Source organism: Hemicordylus capensis, chromosome 2 (genome assembly GCF_027244095.1).
Source record: "Hemicordylus capensis ecotype Gifberg chromosome 2, rHemCap1.1.pri, whole genome shotgun sequence".
Taxonomy (NCBI): domain Eukaryota; kingdom Metazoa; phylum Chordata; class Lepidosauria; order Squamata; family Cordylidae; genus Hemicordylus; species Hemicordylus capensis.
Genome location: NC_069658.1, coordinates 198,433,991 through 198,460,349, shown reverse-complemented (window position 1 = coordinate 198,460,349; position 26,359 = coordinate 198,433,991). Strand labels below are relative to the sequence as shown.

The 26,359-nt window shown below is 47.3% G+C and overlaps 1 protein-coding gene across 20 annotated transcripts in view; it reads right to left on the bottom strand.

The window, feature by feature from the left end:
- The window catches only part of RARG (retinoic acid receptor gamma), a 328,355-nt gene that overhangs the window by 190,037 nt on the left and 111,959 nt on the right, over nt 1–26,359 (bottom strand). For 15 of the 20 annotated variants that reach the window (XM_053294818.1, XM_053294838.1, XM_053294820.1 and 12 more), the window contains one exon: nt 2,232–2,307. The exons of 1 other annotated variant lie outside the window; for it this stretch is intronic. The gene's annotated coding sequence lies outside the window, so the exon portion shown is untranslated. Of the gene's footprint in view, nt 1–2,231; nt 2,308–2,920; nt 3,068–4,879; nt 4,957–9,431; nt 9,460–12,237; nt 12,335–26,359 lie in introns of those variants that run through there. 4 more of the 20 variants (XM_053294844.1, XM_053294843.1, XM_053294846.1 and 1 more) reach the window with 4 other exon arrangements.

Here is a 26,359-nt window from a genome sequence, read left to right as displayed (position 1 = left end):
AATGCCACCCCCCCACTGAAGCTCAGCTCATGAAGTAAAGAAATCTTAAATGAGGCTGAATAGTGGTAACAAAAAGCATAGGCGTCCTTTGTGGCCAAAGCGCCAGTACGGGAAGAGGCTTTAAGGAATGAGGAGCTCTGCATACGAGCTCCTCTCTCCTTCTCTAAGTTGCTAATACAATCAATTGCAGGACGCGGCCCCGGGAAGAAGAGGTCTCGGCAGCTGGGAGAGCGGGCGGTTGGTCAGCGGCAACAGCCACGGGGACATTAAAACGGGCCGTTTTAGCCCTTAAACGTGGGGGTGGGGGTTTCTGGAGCAAAATCCAAGAGAGAGGGGGAAAGGGGGGGGGAGGAGGAAAGAGAGAAGAAGAGGGAAAACAAAGAGAAAGAGACAGAGAGAGAGAAACAGACAGACAGGTAAACACACACACACAAAGAGGAACACTTAAAGGGGGGGGAGGCTAGCGCCCGTTAATATAACGGGCTTAAAAATACTAGTGTGTGTGTGTGTGTGTGTGTGTGTGTGTGTGTGTGTGTGTGTGTGTAGATAGATAGATAGATAGATAGATAGATAGATAGATAGATAGATAGATAGATAAACTGTACACATATTTAGTTTGGCACTAAGTACAGAGAATCAGGGCTTGTGAATACTGAGCTGAAGCTTATGAGCTAGGATTGTATTCATTTGCTCTTACTTTGCTTCTTGTGATAAGTGAGTTAAATGCGATGTCTTAATAATATGGCTATTAATGGTGAGTTTGTCTCTGAATCAGTGTGAAATCCTTAGTATTAAGGCCCACTGGGAGTTTCTTGCTCTCTTTCTCTCATTTTAACTGTCTTTCTGAAAGACTAGAATATATTCCAAGTAGTGACACAGTTTTCTCTGCATATCCTTTAATTATTTTCAGAGTATCTGGGAAAAGTCAAATTCTCCATTTATTTTTATAACTTATGTAATGGTGATGCTACAATGCATAGTAGAGAATTAGACAGGAACTTCTGTTTAGTTTTCCAAGTACACCTCCACATAGTATTTGGGTATTTCATGAGCCCCAGCATACTGAAATTCGTAGTTTTCTAGCATTTTTTGGTCTGGCTATGTCCACTGCTAAATAGTTTTTGAAATATTAAAAGATTAAGGAGCTTGACTTTTATTTTTGAGCTGATATTATGGTAAAGTTATCTGAAAGATGGGTGTCAGATGTTTGGACAGGGAGCGCAATTTCAGTGCTTGCCCTAGGCGCTATTTTCCCTAGTAACGCCTCTGCACTGGACCCCCAGACAACTGTCTCCCCTTGCCCTATTATAGTTACACCCCTGATCATAAGGCATTTTCTGGGACCAAATTCCCACATCACAGTTAAAATTATTTACAACAAGTATTCATATATGCACTGGTAAGCATCATGTGCATAGCAACCTTAATATCTGTTTGACAGGCCAAACAGCACAGAAAGGAGGACCATTATTAACACTATGAGATACATTTGCAAAAATCACCCTCATATATCCAGATTATATTCATCATCTGGAACACTTCTAGCAAATCAGCCATCTATATAAAGCCACTTTCTACCAACTTAGACTATCTATTTAGCACAGGGTTGCCTAGCCTACACTGACTGACAGCAGCTCCTGAGGGTTCAGAGGTCTTTCCCATCACTATCTAGCAATACTGCCAGAGACCGACCCCAAGACCGGGATGTAAAGTATATACTCTACCACAGTTATGGCTGCTCTAATCTTTCTGTGAAGTGGATTTGGATAATTTATATCCTGCCCTGTTTCAGGTGCTCAGGGTAGGCAACTGGATATTAAAAGCAACTTAAACGTGGCATTTAAAAAAAAATTATAAAAGATTTTTATAACTTAAAAGTCACCCACTTTTCCTTACTCCACAGCAGAAAACACTCTCCTGCCTCAGAGAGAGAGAGAGAGAGAGAGAGAGAGAGAGCTTATCACCAGAGATGATCCAAAACACTTTAAGACAAAAAAAATCTAAATGGCACCTCACTCATCTGCCCATCATGGTGGTACAGAAAAAGGATAAAACTTTACCTTTAATGGTACACTCAGCAATATCACCTGAACAATGGGCTGGCTCATCCTGCCTAAGGAAAAGCCAGCCTACCTTTCAGTCCTAACACATTGCTTAAAGATGTATCAACATGGTACATTTTCCCCAGTTGAACTCCAGAGTCTTTAGGGCTTCAATGTCTTAACACTTACCAAGGTCAAAGACTGGCTGGGTATGGTTGTCCAGGAACACAGGGTCATCTGGGAATGCCTTCTGCTGCTCCATTACCTTATCCAAAAACAGGAGGTAGGAAACAGGGCATTAACTCACCAAGGACTTCACAACAGGAGACAGTTCATTTGTACACACGGGTACTCCTCACTTCCCTAAACAGCAAGACTTCTGGGCAGGGGTGTAGCTATAATTGGATGGGTTCAAAGAACCCGGGCCCCAAAGCTCCTGAGGGGCCCCCAGCTCCACCCCTCCCTATCTTCTTCATTATCCAAGGGGCCACTGGAGAAAGGGGTGAACAAGCTACGCCCCTGCTTCTGGGGTAGCACCAAACCAAGGGATTCTCCCTTGAAGGAGAAATACCCTTATAGGGCTGATTCTGACAAAAATTTGCCTGCCAACCCAACCATATGTTATAAGGACACGCATGTGCACCATGAGCATGCACATCCTTCTCCACTCCTGGCGCACCTGGGTGCCTTTCTTGTATCATGGGGGGGGATGGGTTCATCTGAACCATACTCTTCACATGCTACAAATACTAGTTTAAACTAGAATTTGTAGTGTGTGTTAAGGAATAGTTGGGGGGCAACCCAAAGCACCACCCTATGCAGTTAATGAACAGAGGCCCCCAAAAGAGGAAGGATAAGTGCACTCCTGGCATACCCACATCCTTATTACATGTAGTCGGGTCAGCAGATGAAACATCATCTGTGTTGTGTATGAAGCCCATAGTATTTCGGGGTAGCCACCTTCTTGAAGCTCTAACGGCTATTTCATTCACATACTCAAGAGAGGTCTCCAGGTATCATCCTAACCAATCGAATGAATGAATAAATAAATAATAATAAATTTGGTCCCACTGAGGAAACATCACACAAGCATCCCAGGCTATTAACAAGCAACCTCTCTTATAAAAGAATCCTTGGCCTTCAGCCATAACTAAGACACAATAAAGACCAATAAAGTCCAGGCTTTCAGCCCAGTTAGGCCTGGTCTACATTTACAATATAAGGAGATGATAAAACAAGGCGATAGAGTTCTGGACTATACCACTTCAGACTTTAGGTAAGTGATACAATTCTGATGGCTTCCTAATTAAAAAAGAAAACTCTCTGGGGAAAAATATATTAGCACATCAGTAAGACAGGTATGCTAAAGCTTTCTCACTGGTGTGCTAGTTTACTATATGCAGGGAACATATTACATGAAGTAGCATTCAAAAATGTGCTCCCTCATCTGTAGGCTGGCCTGGTACATTCCTTCTAGCTCCTCAGAACTCTACCATTCCATACAATTGCAAGAGTAGACCAAGTTCCATTAAGACTTAATACATGACTATGCGCAGAAATGGAAGGACAATGAAATGCCCTCAAAAGAAGATTGGTTGATAAAAATTTTGGAATATGCTGAGATGGCAAAACTTACAGTATTGATAAGGGATGAAAATTTGGAATGTTTTAAAGAAGATTGGAAACCATTCTTACTATATTTAAAGAACTATTTTTCTAATATCGACTTTTCAGCAGGGTTTGAAATTTAGTAATAATAGCAGGTTGGGTAGAGTAAAATCGAGTTTGCAATGTGTAGGATATATGTTTTGAATTACTATAGCAATGGTTGACTTGTATAGTTAATGAATCGTGCTGATTGGTGAGCGGGAAGTCGATATTTACTTAATCAGATGTAATGGGATTGTTAAGATATTGTAAAAACCAATTAAAAAATTAAAAAGGGGGGAAAAGACTTAATACATGACTGTGAATGTGAAAGTTTTTATTCTGATTCATAAACCAGAAGTGCTTTGCCAGTCTCTGATTGGAATAATCACCAGTGCATCTCTTAGATTTTAGTAAATGAAAGGCAGAGGGAACAAAAGCGTCACCCTTCTCCTCACTTCAAATAATTGATAACAAAAGGCTAGCTAGAGCATATAAATAAGAAATCTAAATCTCATTATATGGTGTTGTGCCAGGCTCCACATTAATCTACAGCTTCTAGTAGTTCACTGTTCGACATGGATATTAAAAAACAAAACAAAATCTGGCTCTGAATAAATGCATACTGAAAATTAAGTATCTAGTTAGTAACGTTTTCGAATAATTTCCAGAAGAGAGTCATGGGGCAAGAGATTTCACTCCTTCTGAGTTAGATAAATAGATGAACAACACTGGACACTTTTGTGACAGATTTGCCATTAGTGGATAGGTGTAGGTGATTTGGGGGACGGTGGTGTTGGTGGTGTGGGCTTCAATCTAATATCATTCTTCTGGATGGTTACACATAATGCTAAAAAAAAGAGAAGGAGACCCAAATTCTGCAATGAGAAAAGCATTCTGCAACCTGCTTAAATTCTGGAAGCTAAGCACTTTTGCATATGTTTGCTGTTTTACATTATTTGTTTTTCTGCTGCTAATCATAAAGCAAAAAAGCTATACAGAAGTCATGGTATCCCTGAATTTTGACTACTGGATATATTATTCAGACATTATTTTGGTTTCTGTTATTTCATTGGTCATTGCCCAAACACTCTGAAGCTTTTTCTTTTTCTTTTTCTGGCAACCATAAGAGCTAGCAACTTTAATAATAACAAAGCTCAGACATTTTAGGAAGCAGAAATCTGAATTACCACATGCAGAGGCTTTCCTGTAGTTCTGTAGAAGTGCAGCATGCACACAACCATCCTCTTCTGCTTCTGCAAGCTTCCTGTGTTTGTTAAGCAAGGTAAACATAGTTTCCTGTCACATTTTGTATCCCCTGCAGCATGAGAGGGCAGCCAGGTAGGGATCAAGTGTCAATCTAGTCTGGTGCTGAGATGGCACAGTCTAGTTCACAAGAGAGCAGTTGATGGGGAGGTCAATTGCCAACCTGGAGTCTACTCAAATCCATGTCCTCCCAACACCACAAGCAAGCCAGGACTGCCACATGCCTCAATCTGCATTGCTTCTGAAATGAATGCAATGTCCTTCTCTGAAAAGAGGTGGAACCCAGAACCTTTCCAGCACATACCAGTAAGAACAGTAATGACAATTCATGAGTTCCAGCCTTTCCTTACATCGTCTTGTCCCCAATTAGTATGAAGGAAAAGGAATATATGAACCAAAGAGCTGATTTTGCAGGCCTGGCTCTGATATCTCAAAGCCATTTTCAAAAGACTCTCTAGGTCAGGGTTTTTTAATCTGGGTTCCATGGGGTAGGTCCAGATGGTCCATGGAAAATCTTTGCTGTGCTGAATTTAATTTGCTTGCAAGTGAGTTAGGATAAAGTTCTTGAAAATAACTATTGTGAGTACTCCCTCCTCCCACTAGTCTTACTGGAGTATTATGAACATATAATATTAATGGGGTGGGGATCTATGGGTAATACTTGAAAATCTGGGGGAGGGTGTCTGTAGATGCAAAAAAAGTTAAGAACCCCTGCTTTAGGTTGCTTGCAACAAGATACATTCCTTTCCTGCTCATTTCTCAAAGCACATGCAGGTAACATTAAAAAGTTGTCAAAATTACAACTAGCCCACAAACATCTATATACAGTGGTCCCTCTACTTACGAAATTAATCTGTTCCGAATGCACATTTGTAAGTCGAAAAATTCGTAAGTCGAAAAGCGGTTTCCCATAGGAATGCATTGGGAACGGATTAATGCGTTCCGGAGCCTAGAAAAAAGACCCAGACCCCCAGTAAGGCTTGCAAACTGCACAGGAACATTTCTTTTCAAGAATAAACAGGCAGTAAACAGGCAGGCAAGTCAAGGAAACCGCATGTAAAATTCGTAAGTCGAGGAAACCCCATCTAAAAATTTGTAAGTCGAGGAAACCCCATCTAAAAATTTGTAAGTCGAAAAAACCGCATCTAAAACCGGATCTAAAACTGCCGTTTGTAACTTGAAAAATACTTATGTCGAGTAGTTTGTAAGTCGAGGGACCACTGTATACAGTATATAATTCTCTAAGGCGTACCCGTGGTTAATCCCGTGTGTGGCAGCTCTTGCTAGAGTTTGTGAGCAGAAGCACCGTGGTGTTTGGGTAGTGGAGATTCCATATGCAGATATGGAATCCCTGCTAACTGTGCAAAGAGGCACCTTTTACCGTGGTGATTCTCTTTATTTAGCAGGGGGAGAGTAACTGGCCCTATCCACCCCAGGAACAGTACCTCCAGTGACTGTTGCTGGCGTCTATCTTGTGTTTTTTAGAATGTGAGCCCTTTGGGGACAGGGAGCCATCTTATTTAATTATTATTTCTCTGTGTAAACCACCCTGAGCCATTTTTGGAAGGGCGGTATAGAAATTGAAATAATAATAATAATAATAATAATAATAATAATAATAATAATAATAATAGGGAGGAGGGGGCTGTGAGAGCATAAGCACCATAGTGATTGGACAGTGGGGATTCCATATGCAGATAGGGAGGGGGAGCCTGTGGTGGTTAAGGTCAGTTACTGGTCGGAAGATGTTCTTGATTGTAGAGGAGAGGAAAGCAAAGAAGGAAGGGAAGGGAAGGAAGGAAGGACGGAAGGGGGAAGAGCGAGTGGAGGAGAGAGGAAGAGAGAAAAAGAAGGGAGGGGAAGAGAGAAAGAAGGAAGGGCGAGGGATGGGCCCGAGCCTGTCAGTGGCCAGAGGGGAATGAGCGGCCATGGCCGTGCCTATTGGCAGCAAGGAAGGGCCCAGTCAACCACTGCTGCTGTACGGGGCTACTGAGGCCATTGGTGGAGGGAGGCAGGCAGGCAAGGGATGGCCTGTCAGTGGCCTGAGGGAAACAAGCAGCCATGGTGGAGGTAGCAGCAAGGAAGGGCCTGGTCAACCACTGCTGCTGCTGCTCCTGTGGGGAGGAGCAGGAGTGGGACTTGGGTAAGGGTGAGGCAGTCTCTGGGGATAGGGGGCTGCAGCTTGGCCAATAGGCACCAGCAATGCTGCAGCCATGACCAAGAGTGGTGAGGGGGATGCGAGCAACAGGATGGAGGAGCAGGAGCAGGAGTGTGGCTCAGGTGAGGGTGGAGAGATCTCTGAGGTGATGGGGGCTGTGGCAAGGGGTGAAGGGAGCAATCAGGTACTAGTGTGCAAATGCTCTGCATCGATTAAGCTAGTTTTTACTAATCTGCTTGCCCCCACTCTCATCTCTCTGTCATTCTTTTGCTGCCTAGAGGATTAAATTCTGCAAATTTTTCTTGCCTGGGCTCCGGAGGCAACACACTGAGTGGCTTTTTAATGAGCTTCTGTGTAAGAGAGTGGTGGGAGGCACAAAATGGCTGCCAACTTTAGCCCAGTTATTAAGGACACTATACTTGCATATAGCACCCTGAAAGTGCACTTGGAAGCCCACTGACACATCCAAAAGCCCCGTTCCCCATTGCTAGATTTGGCCTTGGGGCCTCCAACTGCTGATCATTCTCTAGGCCATTGTTATGAACCATGAAATGGTTCATATCATGTGAAAAACATTGTGATGGTTAATATGAGGTATTAAAAAAGAGAGAATACTCACAAGGGTTTGCAAAATACACACTGAGGCTATTCACACGATGGTAGAAAATCGGGCTAGCCTCGAAAATCACGGGTGCTCTGCTAACCCGGGCTTCCCGATTGTGAGTTGCCGCAGCAAGTAGACCACCGACCAGGAGGCTGAAAAGCAGCCTCCTGGCTCGGGGGTCTCTCCGGCATGCCCTGTGCACTTGCGCAGGGCATGCTGGAACTTCTGGGGGCTGCGCAACCCCCGATCCTCCCAGCCCCCACTGGCTCCGTAACGGAGCCAGCAGTCGTGTGGGCGGCCGCTTCGGCCACTTCGGCCGCCCGGAGCAGACTGCTGCTTATGTGTGGAGAGAGTGGGCTAAGCCCACTCTTCCCGCAAACTCTCCCCAGGCTCTTCTCACTAATCGTGAGAAGAACTTCCTTGTTGTCATTTGCAGCCCAGTCTTGGCCACTTTAACCTAGAGATGCCCCACTGATTTAATGGTGCAAAGTTCCTTTGTGCTCCCGAGCATGTGTGCATAGGACTTCAGCCATATGCTTTAACAAATTTAAGAATGAAGCCTATCATGAATTTCCCACCTCACACACACATATTTGAAGTCTAAAATAGTATTCAGAAACCTGAATCTAAAATCAAGTCTACTACGTCAGGAAGGAAGGAAGGAAGGAAGGAAGGAAGGAAGGAAGGAAGGAAGGAAGGAAGGAAGGAAGGAAGGAAGGGCTCACAGTAAAAGAACGATGGGACACTAGGAAACACCAGACTGAAAGAGTATACCTCCATTTTGTTCTCTTGAACCATGCAGATTAGGTCATTCTTACCAATCCTGAGCAAAATGCATCTCAGGCCTATCAGATTCCAGACAGCGCTGGCCTCAGGAAAAGAACAGGCTAGTTTCCTGTGTCATCCTTCAGGGCACATAGCGAGAAAAAATGTGATGGTTGCTTGAAGAAGTATTTATAGGAATAATAGGGATTGGAGGGGAAAGGGGTGAGGCCATAGCTCCATAGCAGATCACATGATTTACATATCCTGGGCCCAGTCTCCGGCTTCTCCAGTAAAAGGATCTTGGGGAAACCCTTGTCAGTTTTATTTCTTTTTTAAAAGACTATTCTGGGCTAGATGGACCAGGATAAGGGAGCTCTCTTGGCAGCCATTACCTGGGTTTGTCTTTTTTGAAAAGATCTCACTCAGACAACAGTTTTTCCAAGATCCTTTTACTGGAAAAGCCAGAGATTGAAGTCTCTGGACTTCACATGTAAATCATGTGATCTGCCATGGAGCTATGGCCCGACCCCTTTCCCCTCCATTCCCTATAGTTCTTCAAGCAACCATCAGTTTTCTCAGGTAACAGGTAATAACCAAAAGTAAATCAGGTACAGTATAGAATAAAGAGACAAACAGGTAAATCAATGACTTTCAAAACTGGATCCAGAAATACATCAGTTACTCACAAGTCCCTGTAGTGGGAGAAGGTAGCAGGCAGGCAGGGCTGACAATGGGAAGATACAGTATCTGCTTGTTTGGTGCTTTTGAACTCAATTCAGTGTCAGACATTGAGGCTATTCTCACGACACGAGCTGCCTGGGGAAACGCAGGCAGCTCGTATCATCTGGAGTGCCAGGAGCCCTCTACTCCCGGTTGCTCCAGTCGAGGGTAGCCCTGTCCTCCTACCCAGTATTTTACCGAGGTGGAACGAACCACGGGTTTGTCCTACCTTGGCAGGCAGTCGTCTGGGCGATCGCCTCTCGGTAGAAAGCTTCCCGCTCACCTCACCACCATTTTGGGCAGCAAGCCGGGGAGGAAAGAGTGGCCACACCAAGTGTAGCAGCTGTTTTAATGAAAGCAGCCACTGCACTGCTGGTGTGGGTCTCTCTGGATTGTGGGAGGACTTCCTCCTCCCGAACCCAGCTTTGGTCTCCGCTGCACCGCCACTCATGGGTGCATGGCATGGCAGATGCAAAGACAGCTGCCACTCTCCTGCCAGGGAAGGCAGACAAGCTTCTGCCTCCCCCTGCCCAGCCCTCCCAAGTAGCAATGTGAGGGCATGTGAACAACCTCATTTTGTTCAATAAGTCAGGTATTTTGAGCAAGATTAGCTATTTTAAATTGATATCACTCCATGATCCACTCCATGATCCACTAGGCTCTGTCACAGTATACCAAAATCAGCTCCACTCCATCATGAGTCACCAAAACCTGCCAGGCCCCACCTTTCAACTTGCCAAAATCTCACCTGGGCATTTTCCAGATTATGAGTTTTGCGCTGGTAGAAACATTGCAAGGTGCATGGTAGGCAGGTGGCCATTCACATTGCTGTCCACTGCAATGTGGTTTCTAAGCAGGGGTGTCCATATTCTCCTTGAATTGTGTAATCTGCCCCCTCCTCCTACCCCATTTTGGGCCAATGGGGTCATGGAGGAGGCGGGAGGATGACTTGACATCGTTTTTTCTTTTTTTAAAATCTCATCTCCCTTGCTCAAAGCCATCAGGGAAAGCACCATTCAAAAACAAATATTTAATTGCAGTGTTGCACCCTTACGCAAGCAATCCGGCAAAACAAACAAACAAACAAACAAAACCAATGGCAGGGAAAGCGCTGCTCCAAAGCGAGAATTTACTTGCATTGTTACACCCTTGTACAAGCAATCCAGCAAAAAAAAACCCCAACAAAAATGGTGGCAAGGGCCCATAGATAGACATCAGGGGAGTTGGGGATTGAGTGGATTTTGAACAAGAGGGTCGCGGTGGGGAAGTAAAGGCAGCTGTCCCCCTTGCTTGGCCCCTGAAATTGCTCCACCTGCCCACCCGCTGCACCCTCTTCACACAGCATAAAAATAAGAAGAAATTAGGGGAGTAAAGATAAAATAAAAAGAGAGAAATAAAATTGAAGTGGGAAGGGGCGATATGGACTGATCCCCCAACACACACACACAATGAACCGTCCACGCCACGCCACTTACACTGGGGCAACATCATTGCAACTCTCCTACAACGGAAAAATACTGCTACTTTCCTGCAATGCAGATGCAACGTTGTAGTGCTGCAGCACAGCAATAAAATCCAAATTAGGGCATCAGAAATATGGACGGCATAGCGCTGCAAGTGATGTCGGATCACAGTACGGAAGCACACAAAGAGGCTATTCTCACACATGGTGGAAACCGGGCAAAGGGAACCAAGTCTGGTTTCCACCACACATGTGAACTTCCAGGAGCCCGCTAAATTGCCCCCCCCAAAAAACCCACCTAAGTAAGCATAGCACATTAGTTTCCACTAACCTCAATTGTTTGGTCATGTGTTGCCATGGCAACTCAGGGATAGCCCCCCGACCGGGAGGCTACAACAAGCCGCCTGGTGTGGTGGGGGCTCCCCAGAATGCCCCACACACTTGCGTGGGGCATGCTGGGACTTCTGCGGGCTGGGAGGCCCCCAATCCCCACCACCCTAATCGGCTCCATTATGGAGCTGGTAATTGTGTGGGAGGCCGAACTGGCTGCCCAGGGCAAGTTGCCTGCTTGTCTGCTGAGAAAGCAGGTCAAGCCTGCTCACAGAACCCTCCACACTGCTCATGTGGAGAGCCTTTGAGTGGATACGTTGTTAAACTGTTGCAGTGTGTAATGGGGAAAGCACCCTGGCTCCATCCTCCCTGACCAGTCAAAACTTACCCTAGCTCCACCCACTGAAGTGGTACTGTATTTAGTTGAATCCAAAACTATGTTTTTTTCCAAGTTATTTGATGTTAGAAATCAGGGGGTTGACCTAAATTCAGAGTCCTCTTCCTTTCAGATAAATACAGGCATAACTGTATTTAACCTCTATTTTTAAAGGAGGTTTTCTTAAATTCAGAGCCAGGTAAATACGGTATTTCTAAAATCAAAGGTTGGCAAGCTTACAGGCATAATTGTATTTCCTTATTAGTTAAAGGGAAGAGGATAAGAGTTGTACATTCATCCTTATAGGTTAAAGGCCCCACTTTCCGCAGTGGGCAGTGCCATTTACATAGGGTAGAGAGGGACAGTACCCCCTGGAGCATTTCCAGATAAGGCTTTTAGCTCGCTTCTCCTCTGGAATGGAGGCTGTGCATTCACATATTGGCCAGATTTACCCCGAAGTCCCTGCAAGCTATTGCGGAGCACTCCAGACACAATTCGGGTTTTTCATTGCACATTAGAGCATAGCCTGATTTATGTCCAGGGTTAAAAAAAATCCACTTTTTGCATTGCTTTTGGGGGGCTAATTCTGACTCGCAGTATAGCCTCGCAGTAAACCTGCAGGAGAAACTGCTGTCTGGAAATTCTCCAGTCCTTCCAGATGATTTGTGATCAGACTTCAGAAGTGCCTCTAGCCTCACAATAAACCCGCAGGAAGATCTGCTGTCTGGAAATGCTCCAGTCCTTCCAGATCATTTGTGATCAGACTTCAGAAGTGCCTCTCTCCGACTTCCACACAGATCTGTGATGGAATGTTGTCCCATCCCCAAAAACTGAAATCCTACCCTTGCCTCTTACTATGTTTCTCACCTGCTGCTGCATGATTTCACTACCCAGAACTGCACTGCATTTGGAACAGAATTGTCTGGTGGGCGGGGGGGGCAACTTCTTACAAGGCCCATTTGCTTCTTCATTAGTATTCCCCTTAGAGCAGTGCCAAGCCTGGACTCTGATACAAGATCCCTGCTCAGTCAGGTCTCTGGGCTGAGATGACATCACAATCGAGGGTTTTCAAGCTGGGCAGCAGAGGCAGCCCAGACTGGCCCCCACCCACCTCTTTCCCTTCCCAGAACAGACACATGTTTTCACTTTAAAAAAACCAACAGCAAACAAGGATGGGATCCAGCCAGCCTCTCCATATACCCCAACAAAAGGAATCCCACGCTGGGGAAACACATCCCATTAGAACTTGTGCACATAATATCTCAGAAAAAAATGGGTGCCCCCATAATTGTTGGCTGTGAAGGATACAGACATCTTCTTTCTGAGTCTCACCTCCTGTGCAGGGAACCTGCCTTTAAGACCACAGTTCAGCACTGCTAGTGAAACACAATTCCCCCCCTACCAAGCACCTCCATATTCATTGATAATTGTTATGTGCAGTGTGGTTTTGCAGTTACCACAGGCTCCTATTGGATAGGACCAATGACGTCAGCAACAAGAAGAGAGACAATTCCACATCCCTACTTGCCTGGGCTTCCATCCTGCCTCTCTCTTAGGATTTCTTTTGCTTTTGTTTTGTTTCCTGGTACTTTCCAGGATGAGTGCTTGATTCACAGCATATAAGCAATCATAAAATAAAGAGTGGTGAACTTGCGCAAAACTACCATGTTTCCTGTGCTGCCCTTTCAGAAAGTCTATATTCATAGACCAGCTATTTATATTATTTGAAGGATTGTATCCTGTTGCCACAAGGGCATCATATCCCGTTGCATCCCACCCTGTCACTACTGGAGCAAAGATTAAAAGCTTTCCCAGCAAAACTAGCCTCCCTGCAGCAAGGTCCTCTCCCTTTCATTACATATGGATGCTTCTGATGTGATCACTGCAGGATCTTCAGAGTGAGCACCATTTGCTGTCACTAAGAGGAATCTGTTGCCACTGCGGCTAAAAAAGAAGAAAGTTCAGTTCATTCACAGCAGCAGCAGCAGCAGCAGTAACAGTCTCTTTTTCCTAACTAAATGGCAAGCGGCTGGGTGGGCAGAGGCAGACACATTTGCAAAAGGACATAGTTTCCTGATGAGGACAGATTATTTCATTGCCTGGCAGCAAGCGCCAAAATAGTCAGCAACTCTCCCGTCCCCATAGAGTGAGGGGCTGCGTCACTCTCAAGTTGGTTGGTTTCAGATGCCTGCTTTTACTCTGTTAGCCCCTTTTCTGAAATCTAGGGAGGGAGGTGGCTATTGGGAGGGGGGCTTTCCAGATTTTGAGGGAGAAAGATAGACTGTGTGGGAGCAATTGGAGGACAAAGCAGGATTGCCAGGTTGTGGCCTGGAAATTTAAATTCTCCAGTAAAATGGAAGACCCAGCAGGTGCACATCCTCCTGCCTGTTTCCTCTGGTCCTTTCATCCATCCATTCTGTTGCTGTTATGCAAACAGCATTCCTAAGTGTGCCACACAGAGAGCATGGGAGCAGGCAGAAGAAATGTGGGGGGGGGAGAGACGGACAGGGAAGAAGCTACAGCTCTGAATCTCCCATTAAAAAGGGACATTTAAATGTACTGTTTCATTCTCTAGGTTGCTAAGTGCCTTTTAAACTGGTGACTCACTTATAATCAGTGGGGGTGGGGTGGGGAGCAATTGTCCCTATTTGGCCCAGTAGAGCATCTCTCCAATGGCCGTTGCCACCATCTCCTTGTGGGGTGATTCACATGATGGGGGCATGCACTGCTGGGTGGTGGTGGAGGGGGCAGGTAGGAATAGGGAGGGATGGAACTGGAGGGCCCTCAAGAGCTGGGGGCCCGTGTTCTTTGAACCCTTTCGTTCAATTATAGCTATGCCCCTGGTTCAACCTACCTTCCCCCAGATGATTGCTCTTGATCCTTTTGGCGTGCAAGCCACAAGCCCAAGTGACCTGCGCTGCTACAGGCAGCACAGAGCAACAGAGGCCGGGACTCATTTCCTCAGCCTCCGCATATCCCACCAGGCACCATGCGACAAGCAGGGTGCCTTGGGGGATTCCCCCATCAGATGGGCACTCTAGGCACTCGTCTCTCTGTCTGCAGATGGAGACACACAAGCCTGGCAGCTGGGTTAAGGGAGCACTTGCTCCCTTAACCTCAGCTAAGAGCTGGGCTTAGGAGTGGGGTTAGGCTGGGCAGGAATGCCAGGATCCATGCCGATTCCTGTGCTCCACCCAAGCAGCCTAGCCCAGGCTACACTGCCTTAGCCTGGGCTAGATTGCTCATGAGAACAGTCTCTGTGTGTTTTTTAGACTGTGAATCCTTTTGGCGACCATCTCTGCCCTTCACAGCCTAGAAAGGCAGAGAGATGTGTTGCCAGCCAGGCTGGGAACCCAATGCCACCCAGCTCCGTTGGTGAGAAGCTTCAGCTAGCACTGGGTTCCCAGCCTGGCTGGGAAGCGTCTCTCTGCCTTTCTGGCATGGAAAAGCACTCCGCTCCAGGCTGCAAGCCCGGTGCTGGCTGAAGTGCCTTGCGAAGGGTGCTGTGCAGCTCCATTTCCGGATATGGCCACGCCCCTGCGTCTGACATCCAGTGCAGCGGGTGTGGCTAGGGCGCCAGGGGCAGGTCCACAGGACTAGCACCCGGGGTTCTTGGGATGCATCTGCGCAATGGTGGTTCCGCCCCTGAATTCTGGCTGACATGATGAGCATTGCCTAACTTGTCCTTTTAATTTCAATGGGACAACTGAGTGATTTTCCTCATCAATGATCATGTCAGCCACTAACCTTAGGAGAAGATTGTGCTGAAAGCCAAAGTAAGCAATGGGACAACCATCTGTTTGTTAAACACACGCTTGCCCCATTCACTTATACAGTAGCAATCAACTTTTTATACCAAAAGGATCATGTGGGGAAGCGAAACAAAACCCACCCTGCTCCCCAATTTACTTCATCATGCTCAGCTGTTTTAAGGGTTTTTTCTCCTTATCCAGTTCACAGGATACTCTACCCGTATTGGAGCCAGGCTGAGGAAAAACTACTGAAAAGGGGTGGAGTGCAGCAGAAAGGTGAGGCAGGGAAGAGGTGGATTAACTCCCCTTTCCCACATGCTCCGTCCTTTTGATAGGAAAAAAAAAAGACCCATCCTCACTTTACAGGCAAAAAGGACAAGCTTGTGAAGTGTTTAACAAACACACAGTTTATGTATGTATGTATGTATGTATGTATTTGATTTATATACCACCCCTCCAAAAATGGCTCAGTGCAGTTTACAACAAACACAATTAAAATCAATTAACAGTTAAAAACCAAATTAAATCAAATGATTAAAATCATTTAAACATTTAAAACATTAACATTAAAATCATTTAATGCCGGAAAGACCCCCAAGCCAGGAGGCTGCTTTTAAGCCTCCTGGTCGGGGATCTACTCGTGAGTTGCCACGGTGTGGACGCATGCTGTGGCAACACACAATCGAAAAGCCTGGGTTAGCGGAGTGCTTGCTTTGCTAACCTCAGCTAAGGGGAGGGGCATTCCAGCGGGTTACCCACTTTGGTGAGACCAGGCTCGGCTGTGAGCCCGGTGGTTCTCACGGTCATACAAAATCGGACTAGGCTCCCTTAGCCTGGTTTTGTATGACCATGAGAATAGCCTCAATATGGAGCCCTGAGAGACACCATGAGAAAGTTCAGATTTAGAGGAACAACAGTCTCCAAGGGACACCATCTGGAATCTGCCCGAGAGGTAGGAGCGGAACCACTGCAAAACAGTGCCTCCCGCCCCCAATCCCCTCAGACGTTCCAAAAGGATACTATGGTCAATAGTATTGAAAGCTACCAAGAGATCCAAAACAACCAACAGATTCACACTTCTTCTGTCAATTCCCAATTGGAGATAATCCATCAGGCCGACCAAGGCAGTCTCCACCCATAGCCCACCCAAAAGCCAGTTTGAAATGGGTCTAGATGGTCAGTTTCCTCCAAGACCACCTGGAGCTGGGAGGCCACCACCTTCTCAATCACCTTGCCCAGCCATGGAAGGTTGGAAACAGGCCTATAGTTGCTTAACTCTGAGAGATCCAAGGCAGGCTTCTTCAGAAGTGGTCTAATAATTGCCTCCTTCAAACAAGGTGGCATCCTGTGTTCCCTCAGAGAAGCATTAATAATCTCTACCAGGCCTTCTACAACAGCCACCCTGCCAGACAGTATAAGTCATGTTGGGCAAGGATCAAGAGGACACGTGGTAGGCCGCACCATTCCAAGCAACTTGTCCACATCCTCAGGGGTTACAAACTGAAATTGATCCAGGGTCATCACATAAGAGGAGCTGCTGGACACCTTGGCATCAGCCTCTGTAACGATTGTGGTGTTTGACTAAACAACTTAGATTCAAGAGATTATGTCCACACAAAAATCATTAGAAATGCCACAGTAAGTAATTGTTGGTTCCAAGTACTGATTCAATGGGAAAGGGGCGCACATTCGCCCCTTCACAACCCTGAACAACTCCACCGGACGTGAACTTGCGGATGTGATATGGGAGAAAAAGAATTGCTTCTTTGCCACACATATCACCTGAGCATAGATCTTCAAACGCACTCTATGTAGTAATCTGTCGGATTCGAGTTGATTCTTTCTCCACTTGCGCTTTAGTCGTCTACCTCACCGCTTCAACCCCCGTAGTTCTTCTGTATACCAAGGGGCCAGTTTCAAAGTGGGTCAGAGAGGATGCTTAGGAGTGATCGTATCCATTACCCTGGTGAGCTGATTGTTCCAATTCTCCACCAGAGTGTTGACAAGATCACCAGCACCTAAGATCACAAGATCACCAGCCCCTGGTGGCGCAGTGGTAAAACTGCCGCCCTGTAACCAGAAGGTTACAAGTTCAATCCTGACCAAGGGGCTCAAGGTTGACTCAGCCTTCCATCCTTCTGAGGTCGGTAAAATGAGTACCCAGAATGTTGGGGGCAATATGCTAAATCATTGTAAACCGCTTAGAGAGCTTCCAGCTATAGAGCGGTATATAAATGTAAGTGCTATTGCTATTGCTATTGCTAAATCCCTCCAAGGTTTCTTGGAATCCTATTGGATCCAATAAACTTCTCGGGCGGACCATCCTAATGGGCCCCTTGCCCCTGCGGAGGTGGGACGTGGTCATGAGTCCAACCTTAACCAGATGATGGTCCGTCCATGACAATGGGGAAATCACCAGAGTCCCCACCCACAGAACACTACCCTGTTCAGAGTGAAAGACCAGATCAAGCATGTGACCAGCAATATGTGTCTCACCTGAGACCATTTGGAATAGGCCCATAGTCATCATGGCCGCTATGAACTCCTGAGCTGCCCCGGACAAATTGGTCCCAAAGTGAACACTGAAGTCACCCAGCACCACAAGCCTGGAAGACTCCAACACCAAACCCAAGACCAAGTCAGTCAGCTCTGTTAGGGACTCCGTTGGGCAGCAGGGCGATTGATACACAAACAGAAGTCCCAGTCTATCCCTTAACCCCAAACTTAAGTACACACATTCATTATGGTCAGACACTTCGACAGGGATCCTGGAAAGAGAGATATTGTTCTTATAGACCACAGCCACTCCACCTCCCCACCCATGTCCCCTACCCTACTCCTCAACAGAGTACCCTGGAGGGAGAAGCCAGGACCAGACCAGGCCACCAGCCTCCCCCAACCAAGTCTCTGTAATACATATCAGACCAGCCCCTTCATCCAGAATCAGATCATGGATTATTTCAGGTTTATTCTGGACTGACCTGGCATTTACAAAGGAGCAAGATGAGGTTCTGTGGGTGGTTGGCATTGCTTTCCAAGGTCAAGGAGCTGGAAGGACAACCAGAATGGGAAGCAGCAATTAAGTGTCTGATCTCCCTTCCCCTGCAATGGCCTGCTGACCTGTCAACAGTACTTTTTCTATTCCCCACCACCACTGGAATAGCTGCCCCATAATCAGTGGACACACCCCCTGTCTCCCCATCTCCAGACAAACCCAGACCCATTAAAACTCACCTCACCCAGGATCTTAAAACAGAAGCCAAATTACAATACCTACCCACCTTTACAACCACGAGGGATCCTGAGCCAAACACCTGGCCCTGGCTCTCATTATCCCCCGAAGTGGCTCCCCCCAAAGAGGCGGACCCCCTTTGGTGCTGCCCCTTTGGTCGTGACCCCACTGGTGGCGGGCCCACCACCACAGGCAGCGTTCCTATCAAGGCCCACCCCTGGCACCAATCCAGCACACACTCTCCCCATAGATGTTACCCAGAGGCAGCAGGCCACAGTCTCACAGGCGAAGGAGAAGCAGGCAGGCAGCAATAGCAGCAGGATCCATGAGCACACACTCGGTCTCTCACACAGGGCAGCACTGGATGGGAAGCAGGTGGACTCTTCCTCCCCTCTGCTAGGCTCAGTTGCTCTAAGCATCCATTTTGGCCCTGATAAGATCATGTGGAGAAGTACAGTGTATGGTTCCTCACGTCTCCACTGGTTTATACTGCAGCAGTTCAAAAAGGAAGCTTTCCACAGAACATGGAAACAAACACTGTTGCCTGCTAATTTTTATAGATCATGTTACTGTTAACGGCACAGCATCAAGGGCCGGCTGAAACATTGGCAACCTTACCTCTAGGCCAGGGCTGCACAACCTTGGCCCTCCAATGGTTGGTGAACTACAATTCTCATCATCTCCAGCCACAGAGGCCAATAGTCAAGGATGATGGGAGTTGCAGTCCAACAACAAATGGCAGGCTGGAGTTGTGCAGCTGTGCTCTAGCCCACGTTGGATGGAGGACCACTCATCTAGCTAGGACGTAATAGCAATAGCAATAGCACTTACATTTATATACCGCTCTATAGCCAGAGCTCTCTAAGCGGTTTACAATGATTTAGCATATTGCCCCCAACATTCTGGGTACTCAGAATGTGCTCACCAGGAATGTGCACGGAACTGTGCAGGAGTGGCTCAAAGGCAGGGGGGTGCATCTAACTTGGCAAAGAGGCACCTTTTAACATGGTGATTCTCTTTATTTAGCAGGGGAAGAGTAACTAGCCCTATCCACCCCCAGCACAGCATCCCTCCAGTGACTGCTGCTGGTGTCTATCTTATGTTTCTTTTTAGATTGTGAGCCCTTTGGGGACAGGGATCCATCTCATTTATTTATTATTTCTCTGTGTTAACCGCTCTGAGCCATTTTTGGAAAGGCGGAATAGAAATCGAATCATCATCATCATCTTTAAGGTCAGGGGAGGGTGCACTTACCCCTCCCTCCGCTTTCCCCCCTCCAGCGCTCCGTTTTTTAAAAGTCCATCAGGGCAGCGGTGTACCACCCTGCCGCCCCATTGCCCCCTTTACTGGAAGTAACTGGAAGTATCCATCACGCCTGCACGTACCGGGTATAAGCGCATGCCCGTTGCACACATGCACACGCCGTGTGCGCACCCGCCCATGACATGTACGCGTCCGTGCCTGGCATGCGCAGGCATGTCGAATACTTCCGGTTATTTCTGGTAAAGTGGGCAATGGGGCAACAGGAAGGTGCACTGTCACCCCAATGGACTTTTAAAAAACGGAGCGCCGGTGGGGGGAAAGCAGAGGGAGGGGTAAGTGCACCCTCCCCCACCCTTAAATATGCATCCCCTGCCTTTGAACCAGTGGAACATCCACCGTTTGAATCGGTTCGGAGGCCCATAAACGGCCTCCGAACCGGTTCCATGCACATTCCTAGTGCTCAAAGGCATTGAGAGTTCTCATGCGGTCAAGCTTCCAGACCCTGTCACTGCTACTGTCTTGACCTTCTAGCCCAGGTCTGCACAACATAAGGCTGGGATCCTGTTCACGGGGGACTTTTTTGCTGGCCCCCGAGCACTGACAGCAGGATGAGCTGGTAGTGTCCCACTGACAAGCAGACGTTGGCTCCGTGCAGCTGGGCGCTTGAGACCAGACGGCATGCGTGTGGCTGTGATGGACTGAGGAGTGAGTGAGGCACAGAGGCATAGCTAGGGGAGAGGGGGCCCATGCTCACCCCTCTCTCCAGTGGCCCCTCGGAGTGAGGGAGATAATGAAGAAAATAGGGAGGGGTGGAGCTGGGGTCCCTCAGGAGCTGGGGGCACCTGGGTTCTTTGAACCATCTGCTCAGTTATAGCTACACCCCTGGTGAGGCAATGATTACTGCTTCAGCATCTGCTGTGATGGCTGTAGTGGGCTGAAGCAGTGGATGGCATTAGGATGGCACAGGTAGAGTGCACCCAAGAAGGCAGGGGGGTCACTCTTTCAATCAGTCCCACTTCTCTGAAGGGGGCCATCCTCTCCAGAAGCTGCCTTACAATGCCATCCTGTGCATATTTACTCAGAAGTCCATCCCAAAGTGCACCCAGCATGATTTACTCCCTAGTAAGCATGCCTGGGATTGCTACCGGAATGCTACAGTGATTAAGAGAGAGGAGAGGATTTGGCATTTGTTTGGGGCTGGCATGCACTCCAGGCGCCTCACTGGTAGAGCAGGGACACTATCTTTGGTTAAAATTGTGGGTCCCATGATGGGCAGGCGGGGGAGATCCACAAGTAGCTAATAATTGCTTTCATTAATACTGTAAATTAATTTTAATGTAATAATATGCTGAAAATGGACCTTGGCCCCAGCCCACCAAGTCAAGGTTGGTTCCAGCCCCCTGTTCTAGTCCTTTGTGAATCATTCACTGCTTTAAAATGTCATAAAACAGATGCCATCAATTTCAGTTAGCACTCATTTGAACTCAGGGTGCTTTCCAGATTACACGCTACAGCAATGACACTACTGTCCACTAAGTGTGCTTCCGTACGGCCCGTGTTTCGACATCGCAGTCCCAGTGCTGCCAGCAAGGTGCCATTCACATTTCCGATGCCTTCTTTCAGATTTTATCCATGCATTTTGGACCTACAACGTTGCATGTGCTTTACAAAAAACCTGCAGAATTTCCCCATTGTAGGAGGCCTGCCAAGCTGAAGCATTTTACTGCTGAACAGTGTGTAATCTGGAAAGCACCCATACTACAGTTCTACAAAACCTTACAAAAGAATTACCCTCTCAAACAGCGGATAAAAGGGACTGCAGCACATCTCCCTGTCCAACACCCATTCAGAGAAAGGGCAACGTTTCCTGCCTTCACTCACAATTAGGTTTGTGATGTCACCATGTAGCCACATTTGATTGGCTATATGGCATCAACATGTCCACAACGTGATCCCTGATTGGTTGCGATCATAGTCCAGGAATAAGAAGGAAGAAGGAAGAAACGGTACTGCAGCAGCAACAGCAGAGGGGGTCTGCAAATACCAGCAAATAAGTATGATAAAACATAACACTGGGAGGCTGGAGCACATTTTCCCCTCCCCCAGAAACTTCCCAATTTGACACTAAACATATTCACTGGAAAATATTCAGCACAGCACTAAAATATATCCTCCTGCGCCTAATGAAGAGACTGCCTCCATCTGCCAACCTGTTCAAACATGTATCTGCCTGCCAGTATGAGCAATTTAACATGTCTGGATTGCTGCATGTTAAGTCTCTCCCTATAGTATGCTCTCTGCCATTCAGAGCAGAGGCCCATGCATCCATTAGGAACAAACGACTGTATCGCCTGCATGCTCCTCATGAAGATCCCCACACATCTGCTGTGCAGACTGGGGGTTGGGAGGGGCGGTTAATGCATGTTGCACCCAGGTGCCACAGCCCATACAGCTTGTATGAGTAAGTGCACCCATGACCTGAGAGGAAGCCCATACACACACACACCCTGTAGTAAACAGCCTTGGTGAACTCGTGCACTCTGTGGCACGTCTGGTTATTTAAAGTAGAATCCGTTCATGAAAGTTTGCTCTTGACAGCTGAATCAGGCCCTTTTAAGAGGGAAGAGTGGGGGGGAGCTTTTCCTCTCTTTCTCTTTCGCTCCGGTTTTCAGAAGGCAGTTTTGCTCTGGCTGGTAAACTGCTGGGAGAGGCTCCTAATTATAAACAGGTTTAACTGGCAAGAGCTAACTCAGCACAGCCCAGGGTGTGGCTGCAAGGAACAACGCTGTAGAATGAAACATCTAGCGTACACACACACACACACACCAAAAAAGAGAGAGGATAAAATTGCAAGCGAGCATGGAAACAGGGAAGGGAGACAAGGGGGGGAAGGCATCATTGTCTTGGAACCAGGGTTTGAAACACTTTTGCCTCTTTTGTAACTTCAGCTCCAAGGGGAAACACAAACACGCACACACACTTCTTAAGAAACCTGGCAGTGGATTTCTGAAGAGCAATTTCCACAAGTGAATTGCATGGGAATGTGGCTTTAAAAAAGAAAATCTGTGCCAAACTCTGCTTCTGGCGGGACAAGGGTAGCAGTAGCAGTAGATGGCGGGGGGGCGGGGGGGAGAGAGGATGAGGAGGTTGCCTTCAAAGCCCCTCTGAATGTAAAACCGCTATGTGGTGTGTGTGTGTGTGTGTGTGTGTCTGGCAATGTGTTTTTCAGATTGGAGCTCCAGACGTGGCACAGTGCGCTGGAAAAGGCTGTGCTGTGCTGGAGCTTTGACAAGAGTCCAAAGAGATGGGTAGTCAGAGCCAGGGCTGGAGCCGGCAGCTGGGCAACCTACGCAGCTATCCAGGGGCCTAACACTGCCAAGGGGTCTGCAAGCAGCCTATATCTGTTGGAGGTTGTAATTCTCTCATCCCCCAGTTAATTAGCAGAGCACTAAAGAAGCTACCCACTCCAGTTACAGAGTAGTTTGTAGAGTTCAGTTGTTGCAGCTATTTAGAGAAGACACATGGAGATTCTTCTGGAATAAAATACTAAGTATTTCTTGGTGAAGTACACTTTGGATAGGGAAGACCTATTAATGCCAATCGACATAATGAATAGGTAGGGAGAGAGAGAGAAGTTTCCATCTGCTCTCTAAGCGGAGAGGAAGGGATTCTGACTACCACCACAGGAAATGCCTGAAGAGTCCAATTAGTGGTCATAGAGTAGAGACAGGTGAGAACAGCTAGGGAGACCCTCATTAGTTACCTCTACTCCCAATGCCCCTAGTGGTCATTAAGATAGTTGGTGCAAAAGGTCGATGCACTGGAACTCCAACAATATGTTGACTTGCTAAGATTAATGGTGGCTGCATTGTGGCACAAGAAGCCTGCATTCTCATGAACAAAAGTCAGCAGTATTCAGTGATGCTACCTCTGCATGGTATGCATTCCAAAGTGCATGCAATGATTCTTTATTGTTCCAAGATCCTTTATGAACACAGATAGGTTTCCTATATGTTCCTCACTAGGAGGCTCAATTTCAGTAAAGACACTTGAGGCTAACCCAGAATTCTCTGCACTCTACTTTTGAGAGAGGAAGTAGCTTCTGTTTTTGTGGTAGACACTGGAAACAGATTGGGGCCTACGGCAGTAAGATTCACATAAACAAATTGTCCAGGAGTTTCACTCAGGGACTCACAGGGAGTCCCTGAGATCGCCTCACGGAGAATCTCACAGGTTTTTTCAGAGGCAGGGTAGAAAACTCACGAAAATCTTAACTCCTTCATGCACTTTCTCTCCTGCTAAAGTGCACAAGGCCCACTCTCCATACTGTGACACCCACATCATGGAGATTTTTTTTAAAAAATTATTTTTGGAGGGCTGATGCAGCCAATAACAATGGCTGCCTCAGTGCAGGGGAACATGGTCATTGTACAACACTGGGGCAAAGGAAGCAAAGTGAAATGATGTGCCGTAGGCTGATGTTCAGAACATGTCACCTGATTCTGTGCTTTCCTTCTGCCGCATCACAGAGCATAGCACCAGACTGATAGTTGTATGGTTAACATTATTATGCTTCATAACCATTCTTGCCATTCAGCATGAGTCTGCAAGCTTCAGGGTTCACGGCTCCAGGAACTGTTAATTCATCCCTGCCTGGAACATTCTCAGCCCTAACCACATTTACTTGGAAGTAAGCCCACATGATTACAATGGAACACATCCAGGTAAGCATGCTTAGAATGGCAATGGTATGGTCTGATCCTCTGCATGGGCTGGTTCAAGCAGTACAGCCCAGCAGCAGCACACGTGAACAGGAAGGGGCGCACTGAGAGCACACACTTTGGGAGTCTTCTACAGACATCACTCTTCTACAGACATCGCTTAGATGGGGGGGGGGCTGTTTATCTGAATGACCTCTAAACACCCATTCCAAATACTTGTTTAAACAAGTATTTAGAATGCATGTTTAGGGGGCATTTGGAAAAACAACCCCTACAGTCTACAGATTATTAAGGGACATGGCTCAGAGGGTGTTGAGGCGTCAGCGGAAGACGTCTTGATGGGCGTGCTCAGTCTCGGCATGTTCCTTTCTGTTCACATGGGTTGCCAGGCCATATTATTTGAATTGGCCCTGTATGTACTCAGGAGAATTAAAACCCACTGGGTCCAGTGTGGCTTAACTCCCAAGGGTGTGTGTATAGGCTCTGCAGGTTTAGATCCAAATCCTGATGAGCAGACTGGATTCTTGGGTAGCCCCAGATCAGTTGCTATTTCCCACTTTATCTCCTCATTTCAAACATGGGAATAACTGTTTCTCATAATTGAAGAAGCATATGGTGTCCCTTTGAGAAATGTGGTCAGGCCCCAGAAGTGAGGGGGCCCTCAGCAAAGTGACTTCTGGTGGGCCCCCTCCAGTGGGGCCCCCTCCTGTTACCATTGGGGCAGGCATATTCTTTAATTCTCCCAAGTCCCATCAGCAGCAGCATTTTTCCTGCTATCTCGTATCCACTGCCATGGTAAGGGGAGGGAGGCCCATCAGCAGTGGGGACCTCTAGGGCCCTGCCAAAGGGGTGCCTTATGCTAGCCTTGGCCCTGAATGCAAACTCTGTCTGCTACAAGTCTCAGGAATCAAAACAGGAGTAACCTGAGACTTGTAGAGGCGAAGGATTGAGTGGTCTACATTTCTGCATGTTTCTCTGCTTGCTCACCGTGATCGCAAGTCCCCCCCCCCCGCAAATGTGTCCTCCCACCCAATTGGCCCAGGTTCATGCCACCCCTTCTTTCACTCCAGGCCTTACCAAAAGATGCCAGATTCTGCAAAAACAAAGCCACACCCTCCAGCATGTGTCAGATGGAAACAGATACACTTCCATTAACATTGCCTAAGAGAATAGCTCCTCACAGTGGATGAAGAGCAAGTGCCTGCCATGAACAATCCACTTCCACTGGGCTTGAACTTAGGACCTTATACAGAGTCAGACCATGGGTCCACCTAGCTCACTGTTGTCTGCACGGAATGGCATAGTTCTCCAGCGTTTCAAAGGGCCTTTCCCAGCTCTGTCTCTGGAGAGGCCATGGACTGAACCTAGGACCTTCTACATACAAAGCAAGAGCTCTAATACTTTTCAAGGGCTGCCATGCTCCACTTGTAGGGTTAGGGCCAATTAGTAATTTGACCAGGGGTTTAGCTATAATTGAGCAAGGGGGAGGGACAAACGTCCCTGGCCCCTGGCGGAGGAGGCACCAGCTGAGTAACAGCTTGCTCTTCAGCTCCACTCCCCCCCCCCGCCCCACCTCCCTGCCTTCTTCTCCAGAGAGGCGAGGGCGAGGGGCCCATCTTCACTTTTTGTTCCCGGGCCCACTCCAGCTTTACTACACCCCTGAATTGACCCCTACAGCTGTTCCTTTTACATCAGAAGGCCATTCACACGAGCAGCACTACCTGGGTAGGACAGGGTTCGCCAGGTAGCGCTGCTCCGGTAAAGTCCTAGGATCGCTTCTGATCCTACCACTCCTCCCCTAGGTAGCCCTGATTTTAAACCCAGGCTTACAGTGAAATAGGAGGACCAGCAATGTCTCCTACCTCACTCGCTGGTCGTGTAAGTGGGTCACTGGACTGCCAGTAGCCATAGAGCTGGGGGGAAGTCATAGAGTTGGGGGGAAGGAGCGGCCTGGCAGCATGGAGCTTTCCCAATGCACTGTGCTGCTTGTGTGGTGCATTGTGGGATACATGGCAGCAAGT